General features: G+C 37.1%; 1 long non-coding RNA gene across 1 annotated transcript in view; it reads right to left on the bottom strand.

Annotated features, from left to right (window-relative positions):
• LOC131829339 (uncharacterized) overlaps window positions 1-12,869 on the bottom strand; it is a 100,851-nt gene that overhangs the window by 86,435 nt on the left and 1,547 nt on the right. The window contains exons 2-4 of the long non-coding RNA XR_009352825.1: window positions 11,718-11,879; window positions 10,715-10,799; window positions 6,974-7,066 (exon numbers count right to left, since the gene is read on the bottom strand). This is a non-coding gene — a long non-coding RNA (uncharacterized LOC131829339). The remainder of the gene's footprint in view (window positions 1-6,973; window positions 7,067-10,714; window positions 10,800-11,717; window positions 11,880-12,869) is intronic.

Below are 12,869 nucleotides of genomic sequence, written 5' to 3'. Positions count from 1 at the left end.
GTCATGATCTCACAGTCCTGGGATCGAGTCCCGCATCGGGCTCTCTGCTCAGCAGGGAGCCTGCTTCCTCCTCTCTCTCTCTCTCTGCCTGCCTCTCTGCCTACTTGTGATCTCTCTGTCAAATAAATAAATAAAATCTTTAAAAAAAAAATAACAAACCTTAAATAAGTAGTCAATAGAACACAATAATAGTAGGGAACATTAATACCCCACCTACTCAATAAACAAATCGTCCAAACAAAAAACTAATAAAGAAATGGTGACTTTGAATGACACGTTAGACCAGATGGTTCTAACAGATATCGTCAGAACGTTCCATCCTAAAACAGTAAAATACACATTCTTTTCAAGTGCACATGGAACATTCTCCAGAATAGATCGTGTGCTAGGCCACAAAACAAGTCTCAACAAATTCAGAAAGACTGACATCATACCATAATTGCTTCTGACCACGACACTACGAAACTAAGTCAACCACAAGACAAAATCTGGAAAGGCCATAAATGCATGCAGGGTAAATAGCATATGCTACTAAACAGTGAATAGGTACTCCAAGAAATCAAAGAAGAAAGCAAAAATACATGGAAACAAATATAAATGAAACCACAATGGTCCAAAATCTTTAGGATGAACAAAAGTTGTTCTAAGAAGGAAGTTTATAACAATACAGGTTTCAACCTCAAGAAGTCAGAAAAATCTAAAATAAACATCCTAACCTTAAAAAAAAAAATAAAAAAATAAAAACCAATAACAAACAAAACCTAACCTGACACCTAAAAGAGCTAGAAAAAGAACAAACAAAACCCTAACCAGTAGAAGGAAGGAAAAAATTTAAAACATTAGAGCAGCAATAAACAAAATAGAAAATGAAAAAACAATAAGACCGTGAAACCAGGTGCTAATTCTTTGAAAAGAGCAACAAAATTGATAAACTTTTCCCCAAATTCATCAAAAGAGAAAGAGAGAGAGAGAGAGAATGGCTCAGGTAAACAAAATCAGAAATGAAGGAGAATTAACAACTGACATCACAGAAATACAAAGGATTATAAAAGAATATTATGAAAAATTATGTTCCAAAAACTAGACAACCGAGAAATAATAGATAAACTCCTAGAAACATATAACCTCCCAAAACTGAGTCAGGAAGAAATAGAAAATTTGAACAGATTAATTATCAGCAATGAAAGTGAATTAGTAATCAAAAAAACTCCCAAAGAACAAAAGCCCTTGGTTTCACAGAAAAATTCTATGAAACATTTAAAGGAGAGTTAACGCTTATTCTTCTCAAACTATTCCAATAAATAGAGGTGGATGGAAAGCTTACAAATTAATTTTATGAAGCCAGTATTACCCTAATACTAAAATTACATAAAGACACTACAAAAACAGAAGAACTACAGGCCAATATCTCTGATGAAATAGACCTAAAACTCCTCAACAAAATATTAGCATAACCAAACCCAACAATACATTAAAGAGTGATTTGCCATGATCAAGTGGGATTTACTCCCAGGTTACAAGGGTAGTTCAATATTCACAAATCAATCAATGTGATGCACCACATTAATAAAAGAAAGGATAAGAACCATATGATCATTTCAAAGACGTACAAAAGAATTTGATAAAGGACAACATCCATTTATGATAAAAGCCCTCAACAAAGTAGGTTTAGGGGGAACATACCTCAACATAAAAAGTCTATATATAAAAAACCCACAGTGAACATCAAATTCAATGGTGAAAAGTGGAAAGCTTTTCCCCTAAGATTGGGAGCATGATAAAAACTTCTGCACAGAAAAGAAATCAACAAAACTAAAAGTCAACCTACTGAATAGGAGAAGATATTTTCAAATGACACATCTGATAAAGGGTTAGTATCCAAAATATATAGAGAACTTAAAAAAAACTCAACACCCAAAAAATAAATTAATTAAAAAATGAACAGAAGACATGAACAGACATTTCTCTTAGAAGGCATACAGATGGTCAACAGACCCATGAAAAGATACTAACCATCACTCACCATCATGGAAATGCAAATCAAAATTACAGTGAGATATCACCTCACACCTGTCAGAATGGCTCAAATCAAAACACAAGGGAAGGGGCACCTGGGTGGCTCAGTGGGTTAAAGCCTCTGCCTTCAGCTCAGGTCATGATCCCAGGGTCCTGGGATCAAGCCCCACATCGGGCTCTCCACTCAGTAGGGAGCCTGCTTCCTCCTCTCTTCTCTCTCTGCCTGCCTCTCTGCCTACTTGTGATCTCTGCCTATCAAATAAATAAATAAAATCTAAACACACACACACACACACACAAGGGGGAAAAAAAAGAAATAAAAGGTGTTGGTGAGGTTGTAGAGAAGGGGAACACTCTTGCACTGTTGTTGGGAATGCAAACTGGTACAGCCACTCTGGAAAACAGTATGGAGGTTTCTCAAAAAGTTAAAAATAGAAGTACCACATGGTCCAGTAATGCTACTGCTGGGTATTTACTCAAAGAATACCAAAACAAAAATTTGGAACGGTATTTGCACCCCTATGTTTATTGCAGCGTTATTTACAATAGCCACGATATGGAAGCAGCCCAAGTGTCCACTGATTGATGAACAGATAAAGATAGATAGATAGATAGATAGACAAACATATACATATATATGTATGTGTGTGTGTGTATATGTACGTATACTACTCAGCTAAAAAAAAAAAAAAAATGAAAACAGGGCGCTGGGATGGCTCAGTCGGTTAAGTGTCTGTCTTCAGCTCAGGTTATCATTCCAGGGTTCTGGGATTGAGTTCTGCATTGAACTCCCTGGAGGCTGGTTGCAGAGCAAGGATGACAAAAAGATCTCATCATATTGAGGATAACAGTGGGGAAATGAGCATTCTGGTAGGAGAAGAGTGGTTATCATGTTTTAAATAATAGAAAAGAACTAGATGTCTAATTTTAAGTGGTAAAAATTAAAAAGTAGAGTGGCATTTACAAATTAATAAGAGAAAAAGAAACAGTAAACACCCAAGTAAAAATAAATCATAAAGAATTATGGAGGGGATATGGGGATAAAAATATGTTTATAAAAAAAATAAAAAATTTAAAAAAAAAGAATTATGGAAGGGATATCAAGATATTGGTCAAGACTTAATTCTCCTACATATACTATCAGGAAAGACAGCCAGACTCAGTTGAAACAAAACTTTACTCCAGGCTGTTGATAAGAAAAAAAAATCCTAGAAAATGGGTAAAGAGAGACTAAAAATAAAAGGAGGGGCAGAAAGATAGCAGAAAAATATAAATTAAGTAAAACAGGGGCAGGACAGGCAATATTATTATTATGAAAAATTAAAGTTAAAACTGATACAGTAATAGGTTATGTTTCTTTCTGTAGATACAGATATAAATATACATACAGACAGAGACATACGCAAATTCTTACAACTTATAAAAAAAATTTCCAATGGGAAAAATGTCAAAGGGTAGAAGTTGAAATTTTCACAAAGCAGCAAATGGAAACAGCCTACAAACATTAAGGGGTACCTGGCTGGCTCAATCGTTAAGCATCTGCCTTGGGCTCAGGTCATGATCCCACATTCTGGAATTGAGCCTCGCACAGGACTCCCTTCTCAGCAGGAAGCCCCCTTCTCCCTCTCCCACTTTCCCTGCCTGTGCTTTCCTCTCTCACTGTCTCTCTCTGTCAAATAAATAAATAAACAAATAATCTTAACAAAACAAAATAACCGATGTTTCAACTCTATTAGGGAAATACAAAGTAAACTATCAACAAAACATCAATTTACTCTCATCAGTTCGCAAAAAGTAAACAGAACAATAGCAGATTTCTATAAGGAACCTATGAAAACAGGTTTTTGGTTTGGTGGTTTCTTTTCCCAACAGTGTGAGTAGACATGTGAACCACTATAGCTTTTCTGGAAACCTGTCTGGCAAATCTCTTAAAATTTGAAATAGCCTTCAATTCAGCAACCCACTTCTGGGAATCTCTCCTGTAGACAGAAGAGCATTAGAAGGTAAGGATATATATACACAGATGTTTATCACTCCATCACATGTTAAGACAAAAAAAGGTAATAAAGGAATGGTACATAAAATATAGAATATCCACACCATGGAATATTACACAGTTATTTTATTTTTGCTTTTTAAAAATATTTTTTTATTTATTTGACAGAGAGAGAGAAAGCACAAGCAAACACAAGCAGGGGGAGCAGTAGGCAAGGGAGAGGGAGAAGCAGGCTCCCCTCTGGGCTAGGAACCCAATGTGGGGCTTGATGCCAGGAGGAGAACCTGAGCCTACGGCAGACACTTCATTGAGCCATCCAGGCAGCCCCTTAAAGTATAAATTGAAGCTGTACTCGTCTATTGATTTTCTTTCAAAGTAGTATAGTTAATTTAGAAAGGCAAAAAGCCTTTTTTTTGTTGTTAATTGTTATTGTTTCAATTGTTAATTGAGAAAGGCAAAAAGTGTACAAAATACCATCCCACTAAAACACATGAACATTGAATCCTATAAGTATGTGTACAAATATGATTATATGTTTGATTAGGCAAGCACGGATGAATTAGAAATAACAAAGAAACCAACAAAAGACCTTTGAGTCCTGAGAGTTAGATGGACACAACCCACACTGGCAGCTTCCCAGAACCTACAGGAGAGAAACACCTAAAATAATCGCTTAGGTCCAGTCACTTGCAATGCTTAAAAAAAAAAAAAAAAAAAAAAAAAAAAAGTCTGCGTTTGGGCTGGGGGTCTTGGAGGTGGTGGTGGTGGCGAATCTCCTAAAAGAAAAAGAATCTGAAGCAATCTCTCAGGCTTTTTAAGTCTTTTTAAAGCAGAATCAACTTGTTTTTGCTTTACAACAGCAACAAAGGATAAGATTTTGAATTTCAAATGCGTGGGCTGTGAGGGCATTTGCATCTGGGTCAGTGGTTCTTATCTAGGGTGATTTTGCCACAGACCCCACCCATACATCTGGCAAGCTCTGGAGACATTTTTTATCTTGACGACTAGAAGGTGGGGAGTGTTCATTTTATGTATTGGGTAGAGGCCAGGGATGCTGCAAACATCCTATAAAACAGGACAGTCCCCCAAACAACAAATTATCTGACCCACCATGTCCATAGTTCCAAGGTCGAGAAATCCTCCTAGAATGATAAACTATCGAGGACTGGAGAGTTTCTCAGAACTGAGAATTTTCAGCTCAAAAACCAGGGAAGTCCCAGGTTATTGCAAATAAAAATAACAGGCAAAATAATGTGACTACATAAGGTTGCACTTTTGGACACTGAAGATCCTGATCTAAGGTGGACTCATCTCTGCGAACTGCTTCACAGCTCCTTTAAAGTTAACTTGGAGCCACAAATATAAAGAGTTGTACTCCATTTAGAGAAAAATTTTCTTCTCAAGTAAAAACTGAAATCAGGACAATGTCCTCATAATTTTTTTAATGTGGTAAATACGCATAAAGACTAATCCATAAAGAAGTATACATTTGTCAAAATCAAAACTACATATTTAAAAAGTGGGGTTATACTGATTGTAAATTATACCTCAATAAACCTGATTTTATAAAATGAAAGTCTTCTCTATATTTTTAAAATCAGTAATCCTAATTTATAGATTAATTCCTAGGTGTAATGTAGTTTGTTTTTTTTAAACAGATACATAGTTAAGATAACTTACCAAAACCTAAAAAACAAAACTATGCTTTAGAAATATCCTATTTTTTATGGAGGGTGTTTCTATGTCGCAAGTAACATTTAATAATGATTCAGAAGTGTGACAGCTTTATAGATGCAGTAACTCACTGGTCTCCTTATGTGCCCTGAGAGTCTGTTGGTGTATTTATCTTTAGAATAACAATAATGTAGATGTAAGGGTTACAGACAACCATTTCTACTTACATCACTTTCTTAAAAGCAAGACAACATTTTCCGGATGCCCCCCACATAACTTCCCTTTCAATCTTACTGCAAGAATTAGGTCATATGCTCATTTTTAAAAATTGTGGTTAAAAAATGCATACAGGCAAAAGACAAGGGTGCCACTCCATATTCCTATTGAATTAACATAATACTGGAAGTCCTAGCTAGAGCAATCAGGCAAGAAAAAGAAATACAATGGAATTGTATTTAGAATTGGAAAGAGAAGTAAAATTGTCTATTTGCAGATGACATAAAAAAAAAAAAATACATAAAATTCTGAAGACGCAACCAAAAAACTGTTAGATCTAATCAATGAAGTCAGTAAAGTTGCATGGTGCAAAATTAACATACAAAAATCAGTAGCATCTCTGTACACTAACAACAGATTTTCTAAAAAAGAAATTAATCTATGCCATTTGCAATATTATCAAAAACAATAAAACACTCAGTATAAATATAACCACAGAGGTGAAAGATACCTACTCTGAAGACAAAAATTGATGAAAGAAATTGAAGAAGACACAGATAAACAGGAAAGAATCCCATGTTCATGGATTGGAAGAACTAATGCTGATAAAATGTTGGTATTATCAAAATCCATGTACAGATTCAATGCAATCCCTAACAAGATTCCAATGGCATGTTTTATAGATAAGTAGAAAAAATACTCCACACTCCTAAGTAGAAAAAACTCTCCTAAAATTTATAGAGAACCACAAAAGTCCCTGAATAGCCAAAGAAATTCTGATAAAGAGCAAAGCAGGAGGCAACACGCTTTCTGATTTCAAGCTATACTATGAAGCTTTAATCATTAAAACAGTATATTGAGGGTATAAAACAGACAAATCAACCAACAGAACATAAAAACAAACCAAGGTATATACTCGTCAAGTAATATTTTCCAAGGGAGCCAAGAATATCCAAAGGAGAAAAGATAGTTTCTTCAATACATGGTGCTGAGATAATTGGATATTTACATGTAACAGAATGAATCTTACACCACTCACAAAAATTAATTCAAAATGGATTAAAGACTTACATGTGAAGACCTGAGACCATGAAATTCTTAGAAGAAAACACTGGAATAAGGCTCCTGGCATGAGTCTTGGTAACGAATTTTTGGATATGACACCTAAAACAGAAAAAACACAATAAAAAATAAACAAGCAGGACCACAACAAACTATAAAGCTTCTGTGCTGGGGAGGCGGGGAGGGGGAAATCACCAAAAAGACAACCTACAGCACAGGTATGGTTCACGATTCGTTACCACCGATAGTGGGCCAGGAACACATTCAACACTTGTCACGCAATCACTGAAACATCAATGGTGGAAACCTCACTACACGCATTACTAGCCCTTGAAAAGGATTACATAGTTACATGACTAATTGAGCTCTAATTCTCTGCAGCTAGAGGAAAAGGGTGTCTTTCATTCCCAAGTGAAGATGCTAATTTTTCCCAATCATCTTAAGAAAATGGAGATAGTATTTATTGGCTTCCTATGTCGTTATCAAATAACCATTTCCACATTGTTTGAGATCTGAGTCCTGTCTGAGGCAGAGGTCTTTAAATCATGAGGCAACACACCCAGATTAGAGTTAAAAGAAAATTGAGACCTTAATCCGGCAAATGTTATTGCTCATTTCTTCCTGATACATTAGATGCGGGCTTAATCCAGCTGCAGGAAATGGGAAAACAATGTGACAGAGCTAGAGTGGTTTTTTCACCCCTTATTGGAGCAAAGAAGTACCCTCTCGATGTTCTATGGAGTACTCCAATTTCTTATTAAAGTATAACTGACACACCACATTACATTAGTTTCAGGAATACAGCACGGCGACTGGACACCCCTATACACTATACCGTCTCCCCACAAGTGTAGCTCCCTTTGGCCACCACAGGACCCTGTTAAAGTACCTTTGACTCCATTCCCTAGGCTGTGCCTTTCATCCCTGTGACATATTCATTCCACAACTGTAACCTACACAGTACTTTATACTAAATTTTTTCTAGTGTGAGAGTCCACACGACCTTTTGTCTTAAAAATAGCATAAAGTAGGGCGCCTGGGTGGCTCAGTGGGTTAAAGCCTCTGCCTTCAACTCAGGTCATGATCCCAGAGTCCTGGGATGGAGCCCCACATCGGGCTCTCTGCTCCGCAGGGAGCCTGCTTCCTCCTCTCTCTCTCTGCCTGCCTCTCTGCCTACTTGTGATCTCTGCCTATCAAATAAATAAATAAAATCTTTAAAAAAAAATAGCATAAAGATGCATTGGGGAGGGTATGCCACAAAAGAACGAGATCCTCTCTGAGAAGCATTTTCAGATAATGCCACAATTTAATTGGAAAGAGTGAAATAGTTACATCAGGCTAAGGTTGGGCCTTCAAGATCTTGGGCCAGTCGTTAACCTTTTCCCAACTTCCCCTGCCCCTTCATCTTTTTCATGAAACAGGATGACCGGAGAAGATGATGGCAACGGTATCTGTGATTGCAGTAACTTGCCAAGATGACTACATCCTATCTATTAACCTCACATAGCTCTCTCCCTAACCCATGCTCTGCCGCTCCCCTCAACCATTTTGGTATGGCTCTAATTCCCACAGTCTTTTGCTCTTAGTACATTTCTTAGTAGTACATGCACTTAGGAAATTGAGACAAATAACAGTATTCTAGTTCCCCACACAACCCATAGCAGTTAGAAACCCCTCTTTTTTTTAAAAAAAAAAAATGTATTTATGTATTTTTAGAGAGAGAGAGAGCATGAGCAGGGAGTGGGGCAGAGGGAGAGAGAGAATCCCAAGCAGACTCCCTGTGCAGCATGGAGCCCAACTCAGGGCTCCCGAGATCATAACCTGAATCGAAATCAAGTTGGGAGCTCAACTGACTGAACCACCCAGACCCCCAGGAACCCTCTTCTAACTATAGAGCTTGGGTGTTCTGTTGCTGAGTTTCTCTAAATAGCTTGGGGTTGCGATGTCTATATCTAGGACTCTGTGATTTAAAGGTATAAGGATGAGTTCTTATTCCACTGAAGTTTTTATCAAATTCAAAAGCAAAGTAGACACAAAGAACAGACTTGATTTCTCCAGGTTATATTTAGAAACGAAGGAAATAAGCAAGCATCACTCTGATGATCTCGGCAGTCGTGCCCAAGGCTGACACTTAGATCCTTTGGAGGGGTTTTCTTTTCTTTCTCTTTCTTTCATTCTTTCTTTTTTTAAGATTTTATTTATTTATTTGACAGACAGAGATCACAAGTAGGCAGAGAGGCAGGCAGAGAGAGAGAGGAGAAAGCAGGCTCCCTGCTGAGCAGAGAGCCCGATGTGGGGCTCCATCCCAGGACCCTGGGATCATGACCTGAGCCAAAAGCAGAGGCTTTAACCCACTGAGGCAGCCAGGCGCCCTGGAGGGGTTTTCTACCTCTAAAAATTCTTTCCCCACATTTCCTACTCTGTCTTAATTCCTCAGGAAGCAGTAAAATGAGGGAAAAAATTGTGTGTTTGGTTTAATATCTTTGTTATTTTTTGTATCTTTCAATGCCCATGATTTTGAGTTAGGTAGATCAGAGGTCAGATACATGGTATGTAACCTTGGGAAAGGTACTTATGCCTCAATTTCCCTGTCTATAAAATGTGGTAATTGCATCTCCTCCTGAAGGTGATGTTCCCTAAGTGCAATACCAGAAGGAAGTATCTAGTACAAGATTTGTCAAGAACTTCAAAAAGTTGCTTATTTCTCTCTCCACCTTCCTTTGGACTGAGTGTCAAAGCCATAAAAGTAAATTTCCTTTATTCACTTCTATTTTTGTGGAGTTCCTATTGAGTAATTTTTCCTGATTTTGGGGGGGATTTGACATTCTCAGCCTATGAATAAAGGAACTCATGTTACATGGATAAACATTTAAAAGCTGGTTTTGCATCCATTTTTGTCCTTGAACAGGCCCGCTAGCTACTACTGCACAGAGTGAGCCTGACAAGTTGGGGTTTCAGTGTTCCTTTTGGTCCTTTTACTGAACTCCAGGGAAGACTCTGAAGAAGCCACTTTATACATCGCATCCTATCCCAGTGCAACTCAGCCACTCCTCAGTGCGACTCAGCCACTGCTACCCATAGCTCTATCTTAAAAGCAGCAAATCGTTTGCTAAGGTGCTATTCTCCTAGTCAGAGCCAGACTCCTAGAGGGGTTTTCAGCAGTGGTTGTCAAACTACTACCCAAGGGCCAAATCTGGCCCATTTCCTGTTTTTATATAACAGGGAGTTAAGAATGTATGTACATACTTTAAGAGTATTTTTTGAAAAAAAAAAATAAAATGAAGACTAACATTTCATGATACATGAAAATTATATGAAATTCAAATTTCACTCTCTGAAAATGACATTGCATTGACACACACCCATTCATTTGTGCATTGTCTACGGAAGCTCACATGTTACAATGGCAGAATTGAGTAGTGGACACAGAGACTATATGGCCCAAAAAGCCCATTATGTTTACTAAATGGCCCTTGACAAAGGTTGCTGTCCTCTAGTGTGGAGCACAGAATTCAGAGCCAAGATGGCCTGGCAGCCTCGCTCAGCTCTGTGTTTCTTCCACTTGGGCAAATTCTCTCAACTGTTTCCTCAACTGTATGATGTGGATAATAATACCAACTATTTCATGGCATTCTATAAGGATTAAGCGAATATGTAAAGTGCTTAGAAGAGGGTCTGGTGCGTATTAATTACTGGTGTTATTATTAGTTGCCACAATTTTTTTCATAAACGAAAGCAGAAGCAGCTTACCAATTTGTTAACAATAGTGGTAAGAATTTCACCTGTAGCACTTCATTAAATTTAATTCTTTAGCAGTAGAGTAGTAGGAAGATGTCTAGAGACAAATGAAATGACAATTAGCATAGTTGCTTATCCAGAAAACTCATTATGCATACTTACAAATATTTCACATACTATATGCTCTTTCAAACTTGATCTTTGAGAGAGCTTACATTCAACTTTGAGTTCAGTGCTCCTATCTATTCTTATAGTCAGTTACCTCTTTCTGAAGAAACAGACTTCAAAGCAGAGGTCAAGTAACAGAATAGAGTGTCACCAAATAAATCCATGCCTCTACAATCACTTGATCTGCCACGAGAATGCCAAAAATACACAACTGAGAAAGGATGGTCCCTTCAACAAATGGTGTTTGGAAAACCAGATATCCCCACACAGAAGAATAAACTTGGACTCTTATACTTAAAAAGTCCAATTTTATTATACTACACATAAAAATACTATACATAAAATACTTATACTATACATAAAAATCAACTTAAAATGGATTAGACTTTTTAAAAAAATGGATTAGACTTATGTAAAACTGAAAACTATAAAACTCCTAGAAGAAAACATAGGTGAAAATCTTTATGACATGGTCTTGGCAATGACTTGAGGGCTATGACACCAAAGACATAGGCAACAAAAACAAAAATAAACAAGTAGGGCTACATCATACTAAAAAGCTTCTGCACAGCAAAGAGAATGGAAAGGCAAACCATGGAATGGGAGAAAAAATATTGCAAACCATATACCTAATAAGGGGCTAGTCTGAAAAATATATAAGGAACTCCTACAACTTGATGGCAAAAAAATAATAAGTCAATTTTTAAATGGGCAGAGAAGCCAAAAGAAACATGAAAAGATTCTCAACATCACTGATCATCAGGGAAATGTAAATTAAAACCACAATGAGATATCATGTCACACCTGTCAGAATTTCCAAAATCAAAAACAGAAGAAAGAGGGGCACCTGAGTGGCTCAGTTGGCTAAGTGTCCAATTCTTGATTTCAGTTCAGCTCATGATCTCAAGGTCATGAAATCAAGTTCTGTGTTGGGCTTCATGCTTAAATTAAGATTCTCCCTCTCCCTCTGCTCCTCCTCCTCCCCTGCTTGCACGTGGTCACTCTCCCTCTCAGAAGAAAAACAAAAACACAAGAAACAACAACTGTTAGTAAGGATGTGGAGAAAAAGGACCCCTCTTGCACTGTTGGTGGGAATGCAAACTGGCACAGCCACTGTGAGAAAGAATATGAGTTTCCTCAAAAAATTAAGAACAGAATTCCTATTTGATTCAATATCTCCACTACTGGGTATTTATCCAAAGAATACAAAAACCCTAATTTGGAAAAGATATTTGTACCCCTTTGTTTACTGCAGCATTATTTATGATAGCCAAGTTAGGGAAGCCACCCAAGTGCCCAGAGAAGGATGAATGGATGAAGAAGGAATGAGATATAGATATACAGTGGAATATTACACGTCCATAAAAGAGAATGAAATCTTGCCATTTACAATGACACGGATGGAAATACAGAGTATTATGCCAAGCAAAATAAGTCAGTCAGAGAAAGACAAATACCATCTGATTTCACTCATATGTGGAATTTAAGAAACAAAACAAATGAACAAAGAAAAAAAGAGACAAACCAAAAACACAGAGTCTTCAGTATAGAGAAGAAACTGATGGTTACCAGAGGGGAGGTGGGTGGGTGGGTAGGGAGGGTGACTGAAAGAGGTGAAGGGGATGAAGGGTACACTTATCGTGATGAGCAGTGAGTAATGTACATTATTTGGAATCACTATATTGTACACCTGACACTAATGTAAACTAATTTATACTGGAATCAAAATTTTATAACATTTAATGGGCTAAAGAATTAAATATTTCTCCAAAGAAGATGTACAAATGGCCAAAGTGTATATGAAAAAATGCTCAATGTTATTAACTATCAGGAAATGCAAATCAAAACTACACTGAGATATCACCTCACACCTGTCAGGGTGACCATTACAAAAAAAAAAAAAAAAAAAAAAACAAAACAACAAAAAAACAAAAACCAGACAATAAATGTTGGTAAGCATAGGGGAAAACTGGAATTCTTGCACATTGTTGGTGGGAAT

This window comes from Mustela lutreola, chromosome 4, assembly GCF_030435805.1.
Source record: "Mustela lutreola isolate mMusLut2 chromosome 4, mMusLut2.pri, whole genome shotgun sequence".
NCBI classification, from domain to species: domain Eukaryota; kingdom Metazoa; phylum Chordata; class Mammalia; order Carnivora; family Mustelidae; genus Mustela; species Mustela lutreola.
Note: the sequence above shows the minus strand (reverse complement) of the source record. Positions and strands in the feature narration are given on the sequence as shown.